At 39.4% G+C, this 10,853-nt stretch overlaps 1 protein-coding gene across 5 annotated transcripts in view; it reads left to right on the top strand.

Annotated features, from left to right (window-relative positions):
- Window positions 1–10,853, top strand: part of LOC148020654 (signal peptide peptidase 2-like) — an 82,120-nt gene that overhangs the window by 26,592 nt on the left and 44,675 nt on the right. The window lies entirely within an intron of this gene.

Genomic DNA, 10,853 nt, shown 5'->3' with positions numbered 1-10,853 from the left:
AAACGTAAGAAAGAAAGATGAGAAAGAAAGAATAAAAGAAAGGTAAGAAAGAAAAGAAAAACGGTAAAAAAAGTAGCCGTTTACAACTTTATTGGCTGCAAGGCCCAGGCGTATGGGAGTCAGGACTCGCGTGCAGTGTAACGGTCACGGCGGGGTGCAGTCGGTGAACAGGTCACGGCGGACGCAGTCAAACGGGTCCGGATGGGACCGGACACAGCGGATGGGACAGGACGTGTTGACCCATTCGTCGAACGTAGACAACCTTGGCAAAGTTTCATGCTCAAGCAAAAATGCAATACAATAGTGCTACTTAGATAGCGTCCTCATAGGGGAATTGTTCACTTGCCCAATCACCCTTTTACAATTATGATAATTAGGATGCAACCATTGATGGTACAATATCCATATGTAATTGAGAGAATAGTGATTGAAATTTTGTAAGCACCTAGAGAAAAAGAAAACTTTCTCTCATCATTGGATGGTGGAAGAAAAAGATATGGGGACTCCCTCTCCCCATCATGCCAATGTTAAAGGGGAGAGAGCATCCATGCCAATTTGTGAAAGAAGATACTATAGGATTAGGCGGTTGATTGGTTTGGTTGGTGTGTTTGCAAAATTGTTTGTACAAACTATAGTGCTGAGCTTAACTTGCTCTTTGGTGAGATGGTAGTATATACTAACATGCTTCATCTTTGGATTGATGATGGGGTTATTAGGTAGTGCAAGTGCACTTTGATTGTTGCAAGAGATCATAGTGGGTATGGTGCATGGAAGTTGAAGCTTCACCAGCAAGATCCTTAGATAGATGGTTAGTATGTTTGCAAAATTGTATGTACAAACTCTTAAGTGTATTAGTGCCAAGCTCAACCTGCTCTTTGGTGAGATGGTAGTATATATGAATATGCTTTATCTTTGGATTGATGATGGGGTTATCAGGTAGTGCAATTTCACTCTAATTGTTGCAATAGATCATAGTTGGTATGGAAATTGAAGCTCCGCCAACAAGCTCCTTAGATATCTAGATGGTCTTAGTGGTGTCATTGTAGAGAGCGCAAGACTTAGCCTTGGTAGTGGAGGTAAAAAGTGTCGGGCTAAAAAAGATGCATTACACATTAAATCTTCATTGGCTTGTTAAAATAGACCAAAAATTCAAATAGGAGGCTACCTAGCTAGTTAGTTCATTCCTTGTTTTGCAACTTATGTAATGAAATACCCTAATGTAGAAACACAAATACCAGCATAAACTGAATAGAACATGGTTAGGGCAAGGGTAACTTAGAGACAATAAATATAGTGAAGATCATAAATGAATGGATCTGTACAATACAATGCTCAGGTAGCAAACACACTATGTAAAGAAATACTCTACCCTGAACTCTCGTGTTTCTAGGATCGAGGCAAAGGTAATGAGTTGGAGAGTGTGCAGTACTCTTGATGGATTTTGAAACGCACCAAGGCAGTCTCCAAGATGCCTAGCAACAACAGACATAGTAGTAGATAGTGGATCTGAGTAAGATGGAGTAGCGAGGAGAGAAAATCCTGCAAAATGCAGCCTTCCGTGGGATGGGAGGTAAGTGTGAAAGAGAAGTGCCGACTCCATGCTAAGACAAAACAAAAGATACATTTCTAGGTGTAGCTATTGAAACCAGCCTTCCTTCAGTGGATGGGTGGTAATTCCCTAATTACAACTTAATTACAGCACTAAGTATTTATTGCAAAACTGAAAATACAAATTTACATATTAATCTTTGGACAATGGACACTTGGTTGGCTCCAAAACTAGTGCCCCTTTTGGTATTTCTTTAGCTTTATTGAAGTAGAGGTTGATTTACGATGGGATTCCCCCAATCCCCTTTGCAATTCAAACCCCCTTGTTGTCCAAAGTGACTAGCAAGTCTTCAATTTGATTTGCCCCTTGATTGGAGCAATCAATTGGCCTTCACTCACTTCGGAAAGAGTGGAAATTCCCAAATTTGATGGTTGGTTGGTTTTCCACCTAATTTCAGCTGAAATCACCTTTAGCCCTAAATAGTTCAGGTCTTGGAGTCTTCAATGTTTGGCATGCTTCCTGAGGTAGCCGCTAAACCCTAATTTACATTACAGTAGAGAAAACTGAAATTCCTTAGCTTCTAAGGGTTCAAAGTTGAGATCTTCGAAGCAAGGTTGTGAAATGGCTGGGGAATGAGAGAGAATGTTGAGGAGAGAGTAAATTCAAAGTTTTGTTGGTAGAAATGACAAAAAATCAGTCAAATGCAGTTGCTGCCCTGTCCCAACAGCAATAGATCTTATTACCTGTACTTGGAGACCCAAAATTTGCTGACACATTTAGCTTGCAGCTGTTGCCTAGTTGAGTAGGATCTTGTGCACTTATCGGCTGCTCCGAATTTGCAAATGCCAGCTGGTAATGGCTAAAACTCAGCTCATGATGGCTGCTACAGCTCCTAACAATGTGTTTCTAGTAAGAATGAATGATTCTCTCTTTCTCTAAGCCTTCATCTTTGCGCTCTAAGCCTTCCCCACATTTTTCCTAGCTTCCCTTGGAAAATTTAAGAAGTGTCAACCTTTCCAAATGAATTTCTAGCATTATTTACATATTATATTAAATTTTAATCTAAAATTAATGGAAATTAATATAATAATTATTTCGGTGCCTAGAAAAATAGTTTGACCAAATAGTAATTAAATTGGCTAGGCCACTTTATCTCTTGAGTGGCCCTGTGCCATTTTTGGCTACTAGATCAGTGTTAAATACCATTAAAGGGCACATCTCAGGTGTCACCAATTGATAGTTATGGCCAAATAAATGACTTAGACTAATAATTGGCATACTTGTTGCACATTCATTCTTCTAACTCCTCATGGGCCATGAAGTCAGGAAATGGAGAAGAAAGTGAATGTGAATACGAAGTGTTGTCTTTCTCCTTGAGTCCATAATGCCTTGCCCTGATCTCCGGTGATGGAGAGGCCTGAAGAGTCATTGTGGGATTTCAAGGAGTCTTAAGACATTGTGAAATGGTTATGTGTCGTTAGTGTAACTCGCACAAAACCAAGCCTCCACAATACCATAGGATACTCTTTAAAAGAGCACCGGCTTTGATACCATGTGAAGATATAGTAGGTTTTGCATAGAGAAAACAAAGAATGCACAAATACGATTAAAACACAATAACTCAAATAGTAATGCGATTAAAAAAACCCTAAATGCAAAACACAAAACACAAAAAACACAAATACAAACAGAGAAAAGAGAGTGTTTAGCTAAAATAACCATTACATGTTGAATTAGCCTCTTAAATAGTCCCAAAAAATGCTTAATTAATTAAATTCCTAAAATGGTGTGGGGTTTGAGAGAGTTTTAAACGGTGTGCGGTATGAGGTCCCAATACTTTCTATAAATAGGCCGGCTGCCCTCTATTCAGCCTCAATCTCATTTTTGCAAGTTTCAAGCCCTTTGGCTTTGCTGCTCACACCCTGTTCACAGAGGGCATCTCAGCCAAAGCTGCCCTTTGCTATCTACATTAGAATGGAGCCTATTTCCAGTCTTCTTGCAGTTTGCACCTCCACCAGTTTTCGCCTATTATTCACCGCCTTCTTGGTGGTTGTGATTCAGCCTTGCGGCCTGTTTTCCTGCATTCACAGCAGCTTACTGTGTGGCGACTGCCCCCCAAGTTTGCATTTGCATCTATTAGTTTCTGCCAGCACTTTTCCACTCTAGATTTGCTGCCTTTGACCCCTGCTGCCGCTGTCTAGGCTGCCTGCACTTCATAGGTATTTGCGTTTGCTATTTTTCTCTCTCTTCCACTGCTTGTTTGCATCAAATCTAGTCTTTGTGGCTGCAGTTGCTGGTGTTCAACTCTTGGCTACCTTTGTTGCGTTTTGGGATCCGTCAAGAGTACGACATACTCTTGCTTAGCACCTCTGCCTTTGTACCTGAGACGAGAGTTTGGGTTACAGTTTTAATTCTGCACGGTTTGTTTGCTGCATGAGCATCATATATTCAATATTCAATAATTCATTTAGATTTTGTGTGTTCATTGTCTCTATATTACCCTAACCCAATTGTGTTTTTTTATTTTTATGCTTTGTTGTATGCTTTAGTTTGTGTTTTGCATTAGGATATTGCTTCACACAGAGAAGTCTAAAGTAAAGGAATGAATGAATGCTGTAAATGAAGGAAAGAATGTACAAGATCCTCAAGGGAAGAGCTATCCAATAACCTCTGGCTCTTGTGGGAACAAGTTGAGGGAGGTGTTGATGTGTGCTGTCCATCGAAGATGGATCTTGAGTATAGTAACCATGAGTTAGAGCAAAGGCTGATGAAGAAAAGGGCTGAAAACTCAAAACTTGACCTGTGGTAGATGCAAATGCAAATTAGGCTAGTGTTGAAAATGGAAGGGTAGTAGGATGGAAACCAAAATGTAGCAATCTCTAGGGCTGGAACTAGTAAATGTAGCAATGTAATTGTCTTGTGATGATGGCAGTTGATCACCAGTAGGAGTGAGAGATTGGGTGACAGCTATAAACTACGTAGCAATAGTTGCTTTGGATTGGATAGTTAATGGAAGAGGGGTGATGGTTGAAACTTATAAGACAAGGATAGCGCTGAATGGTGGGCAGTCTATCTATTTACAGATACAAAAGGATTCTCCCAAATTAGGGTCTTGTATGTGGGACATAGAAACTCTCTAGAACCACTTCCCATCTAATGAAACTTTTGGTAATTTACATGGTTTGGTGCTGTTTTAAAGAGCTAATTAGTATGGAATGAATTTTTAGCTCGACAGTTTGTACCTAAATCCATGGGAGATAGGGCTATTTTGGATGTTCAGTCTCATATCACAGCCCTTCATTGGTCTCTTTTTTAGAAAATATATGCTAGTCACAACCTTGGATTGTTATTGTTCATTTTTCCCTTGAGGGTTAGGGCCTTTGGTATGGTAATACGAAGATTCAAGGTTCGTCATGCATGCATTGAATACTAAGGATCAATTCTCTACATTGATGTTAGTTATTCTCAACCATTTGGTATGCTCATGGAAAAATGGTGCTTTGGAAGGTCCAATGGCATTTTGCAGAGGATGGATTGGCTGCCAATTCATTGCAAATGGAAATACTAACGGTATATTGTCTGCTTTCTTGCAAGGACAAATCATAGGAGAGACCTAAGTTTAATTGCATGGTCCGCTTTGAATTGTTCTCAATGGTTGATGCAACTCTCTTGCCTCGAGGCACATTGATGCATTTTCACAGCGTCAGACAGGCTTTTCAGGTTTCTTGTGGCTATCGAGATCTTTGGGACAAGGTCTCCATACTTTTGTAAGACTAACAATCCTTTCCTGTCTTGGATTTTGATTGTCTCTGGTAGGATTGAGACTTGTGGGCCAGTTGATTATTGAGTCATCTTTGGTTAATGAGATTTATCATCTTATGATCAGAGATATATTACTAGAATAATAAATGAACTTATGAACTTAATGATTTAATTAGAATTCATGAATTTTTTTCTAAAATGGATTTTAATTCTACTATCCCTAGCTCTTGGAATGGTAATCATTGCACTAATACTAAAGGATTTGACATAGGGACATGCAGTGGATAAGTGTGTATGGGCCATGTGGTACATGGATAGGGCTAAAGGAACAAGGTGCAACGGGAAACTTTCATTAAATTAAAAGTTTGTACCTTAGAATTCAGTTACATTAAAAGTTTCATCTAATAAGTAGCTCACTTAGGACACTTAAGTTATTAAGCAGACCTTGAGCGAAAGTTTTGCCTAGTGAGTAGCTCACTTATGATTAATGACTAAGTCATTAATTAGCCTTTAATAAAAAATATGATTTGGGAGTAGTTTGTTACTTATTTAGAAAGCTTATCTTGGCTATTTGGGGCTTATTCTCTCTCATTTTTTTTGGAGAGACCCAAGTCGAGAGACAATCATTCTTCTCTTTCTTACTTCAGAAAATTGTAGATTTGAGCCATGGAATGAGCTTATAGCATAGATGGAGTATGGATAGCAACTCATTTTTCTCCTCTCGGCATGGAGATTTCATTAGGCAGTCTCGTAACTCCATATACAATAAGGTATGCTGTTGTTTTTGAGCTAAATATAAAAGAAACAGGTTATGATAGCACTATGGGGTGAGATTCTTTTCTCTTCTTCGAGATCTCAAGCCTAGTGCACTTTCTGGGCAAATTTTTCATAAAAAAAGTAACATTTTCATAGTTTTATCATGAGAAACCTCCCCTAGAGGAACAATGTAAGACTGCATGGAAATTATGCAGGAGAGTTATCTCAACAAATGCTCCCGCGAAATTGGGTCAAATGCTTACTGTCATGTTTAGGGTTTGGCCAATTGAAATGTTCATTCGTAGTTTTGAACACTCTATAGTTGGTTAGAGATCAGTAGTGAAGGTGCTAAGGTCATTGTGCACTTGTGGATCAGTTATGTCACGAGAAATCATTGAAATATAGCCATTTGTAACCAATTTCGAGATATTTTAGTAATCTAAAGAAATACTAAAAGGTGCGCCAAGCTTTGGGGCCAACAAGTGTCAATGTGTGGTGCAGGAGCACTCTAGCTCTTGCTGTGTATGGAGTTTTCTTGCTAAATTTACAATTAAGTTGAATTGAGTGCTTTACTAGCCTCTGGGCTTTCAAAGGCTGGTTTCATGGTTTTGTTGCTGAGACATCACCAACTTTTTGAAGGAGGTGAGCTTGTGGTCATCTCGAGAAGCAAACACATGCATTTTGGTTTGCTGTAATTCAGTTACAGCAAGGTTTATACTCATTGAAAACAGCGTATAGCAAGGGGAAAACGGTAAAAGATGTCACACAACAATGGTATAGGAGCGAGGAATAGGAATCCCCTCTTGAAAGGCACTTAACACATGGTTTTGAGTCTTCTAGAAAATGCTTTAAGACAATGAGCAACAAATGTGATTGGTGAGCATGTAGCTCAATCACATGTAAATCCACAAGTCCAAGGTGCTTAAGAAGAAAATGCAATGTTTATGACACAGTTAGCAAGTGTTGTTATGAACTTGCAATAGTTAATTCAGCAACCTCAATTTTCCGAATTTATGTTGTCAGCTCCTAATGTTAAAGGGAAAAAGGTTGCTTCGCATTCTAAACAACCAAGTGAGGCTCATGGGAAAACTTTTCAGCCAAAGGTATTGCATACACTGGCACCTGTAATGCTGAATGTGCAGGGAACTCCAATTCAGTAGCATGATCATCCATTAGGGAATAATGTGCAGTATATTCCTTATGGACAGCAAACAATTCCTCCACCATCTATACATCTAGGTTATTTTGGGAATGGATCAATGTTTCAGGCTATGGATGCCATTGCACCCACCCATGTTAGTATGCAAAATGTAGTTGGTTTTCAGCCACCTATGTAGTTGGTATGCAAAAGGTAAGGGGAACTATCATGGGGCAATGCACAGCCCAGAATGCACATTGGCATGTATGGTAATATTGCTTTGCAGCGAGGTATGCAAACTAGAATGTTCGGTCGATTGGGAGGCATTACTGGGCATATGTCAAATGCAAATGTAGCAATGGCATTACTGGGACCACCATTTTTATAGCCATCCATGTATAATAACTTGATACCTTTGGGTAAAGTTAAAGACTAGGAAGAAGGTGGGACAACAGTCAAATTTGAAACCTTTAATGCTATGCAGGATAGATTGAAGGATTTGACCTTTATTTAACAATTTGATGCAGTCTATTTTGGAGGCAATTTTTTCGAGCCTTCAAAAGTGTGCAAGCCAGTCACTTTTTAAAAAGGAAATGCACTTCAGTGGTGGACAACACTTTTGATGTAGGGTAAGGCACTAGCAACTTCGGTGCAATTCAAACTGGTTTTCTATTCTCAACACAAGCAGTTTTGAAGTTGATGTGATAACAACTTGGCACAAATTGGATGCAATTCATTGTGCTGATTTGGAAGAGTACAAAAACAAATTCTGGGTAGTTTTGCCCTCAATTAGCTCTTTTCGTGAGGTCATGATGGCTGAGCAAATAGAGATCTACTATTGTGGTCTACCCAAAGAAATCCATGACTATTGCACCAAGACAAAAGTGACTAGCATGGCACAATTGATTGAAAATGCAAATACAGCTTATGCATTGATGAATGGATATGTCACATGATTTAAGGGAAGCAAAGATGGTTCAAAGGATAATGCTGAAAATAAGGGCAATAAGACTGAAATTTTTGGCAGCAAGTTTAAATCCTCAAAAAAGGGTCAACATTCTGAAAATTAGACAAAGTCATTCTTTCAAAAAGGCAGACAAGGCAAAAGGTCATTTGCTAGTGCTAAGAAAGTTGTTGAAAAAAAGGTATTGCATGGTGCAAAAAAATGCTATGTTTGTGAGCAAGAGGGGCATATAGCACGTGAATGCTTAGAACGTAAGTTTAAAAACCATGCATATGACAATAGGGAGCAGAAAGGAAATTGGTATCCGATCTTGTTGGTGAGCAACCAAACATGGATGCTTCAAAGCTATGGCGTGTATGGGGCAAAGTGAGGGCTCAACATGCTTTAGTTTTCTTTGATGCAAGAGCTCGTGCCAACTACATTTCCCTAGAATTGGCAACCAAGTTGGGCATTAGAGATGATGAGATGGGTCCCATGGATGAGGCTAGTTTAGCTTGTCTTGGACATGTAGAGCTAGTAGTCACCCCTATCATTGAAAAACTCCGAATTCATTTGCAGCCATATGTGGACAGTGGGGATCTTCACATTATACCACTGGAGGGTTGCGATGTCTTATTGTGTATTCCATAGTGTCATAGAATGCATGCAATGATTGATGTATATAATAGGAAAATCGCTCTCACTCATAAAGGAAGGCAACATGTTCTTGATGTAAAGTTAAAGGAAAATCGCTCTCACTCATAGAGTGTCTACTTCATCAATTTCTTCAGTAATGAAAAATTATCCTTCTGCATATTTAGTTTTTGCAAAAGATGTTAGTAAAGATGATGCTAAGTCTAATGTTTCAATGCTGAATAATGAGCAGACAGAATTGTTAAAAGAATTCCAAGATTGTTTACTTGAAAGGCCAAAGGATCGTTCTATTGATCTTGTGTATATTACTACACCTCCAAATAGGCCACCCTAAAGAGTGAGTGCTGCTCAACAATAGCAAATAATGAATCAAGTTAATGAGCTGTTGGAAAAAGGGTTGATTTAGCCGAGTTCATTACCCTTTTGCTCACCTGTACTCCTTGTGCAAAAAAAGGACGATTCATAGTGAATATGTATTGATTAAAGCACCTTGAATAAAAAGAGATTCCCTATACCAAGGATTGATAATATCCTTGATCGGTTAGAGGAAAGTGTGTTGAGATTTGCAATCACACCTATTGTAGCCTCTTTGGATAAGGCAGTCCTGGACTGAGGACATGCAGGCTACAGTAATCTCATAGGCATAGAGGAAAAGAGTGTCACCTATCAAACTCTATTTAATATTGTACTTGCTTTTCATTTTCATATGAGATGAATGTAATGTCACTGTCATGTTGCTCCTCAGTATAGTGTACTTGATGATTGTCATTTACTCTTGAGTCAAGGTTCTTGGTCTCTATCATGCCAGTGTCTTCATGTGTCTAATCAAAGTCTATGAGCCACCATAGCTGCCATGCTCTAGATCCTGTGTTTTCACATGGTATCGGAGCGCAGTTGAGCATGGCTTAGCATGTTTAAGCTCACCTCTCTGCTTCTATAGGTCTTTTCTCACTTCTCTCAGCTCAGGTCCAACTTGGCTTGAGTGCATGAACTCATTTTACACCTCTATCTTCACTTTGCCTCTTGTTTGCCGCCATAGCCAGACAATACCCAACTCACTTAGAGCTTCTTGATCTACTCCTACAGCCCATATCTCTTCACGCTTACTTCTAGGGAAATGTAAGTCAGGGCACAACTTTCCATCACAAGAATGCTTGACATTGATCACTCTAGAGCCTGGCATTGCCATTTTGTGAGATTGCTGCCTCATTCTGCACCTGTCTGCGTCCGTACGTTGGCGTGCTCTCTGCGCTATGCAATCTGACGAGCCATCATGGGGCTTTGGTAGCCTATCTACCAAGCTTCATTTCTATAAAAAAAGTTTTGAAAATGATCAACTATCCAACTCACACAGAGTGAAAAACCATGCTACTCTTAGAAATCGTAATTCTTCCTCCATAGCTAAATATTCCTCAAGCTCGAAATCACCTCATTTTCTCTCTCTTGCTATTCAAGCCAAGACATTATTATTGAAATCCAGTTACTCTCTGAAGATTCAAGCAAGTACACACATAAAATCATTGAGGAGGGGAGATCGTGGTGACTTCTTGCAAGATTGAAGCATAGTATCATAGTGTCTCTTGACACTTATTTAGTGACTCTTATCACTTATATCAGCTTTGCCTCACATCAGGTTTGAGATTTTTGGGCTACTCCAGCATCAAATCAAGGAGGGAAACACAACCTTGAAGATCAATTCTTGAAGACTCATTGAAGATTTGAAGATCTGCTGATATTTGACATTTTTGGAGCTGATTTGTTGTTGTTCCTGCAAATCCAACATGGGTAAGGACTCTCTGACAGTTCGCTTTAAGGGGGTCAAGTCTCATACCTGGTAAACCCGCATCAAGCTTATCCTAATGAAGAAGGGTCTTTGGGCCATCATAAGTGGCAAAGAAAAGAAGCCTCGTGATGCGGACCCAGTAGTCACTTGGCAAAAGAATGATAATAAGACTCAGGCCATTATCAAACTGGAGCTAGATGACAGCTATATCCACCATGTGGATAACTGCGATACTTCACATGATACATGGAAGAGACTTGACACTTTG

Source organism: Lygodium microphyllum, chromosome 18 (genome assembly GCF_053477565.2).
Source record: "Lygodium microphyllum isolate KBCC chromosome 18, Lygodium_microphyllum_v1.1.10, whole genome shotgun sequence".
Taxonomy (NCBI): Eukaryota; Viridiplantae; Streptophyta; class Polypodiopsida; order Schizaeales; family Lygodiaceae; genus Lygodium; species Lygodium microphyllum.
The sequence above is the reverse complement of the archived record's forward strand: the minus strand, read 5'-3'. Positions and strand labels throughout refer to the sequence as shown.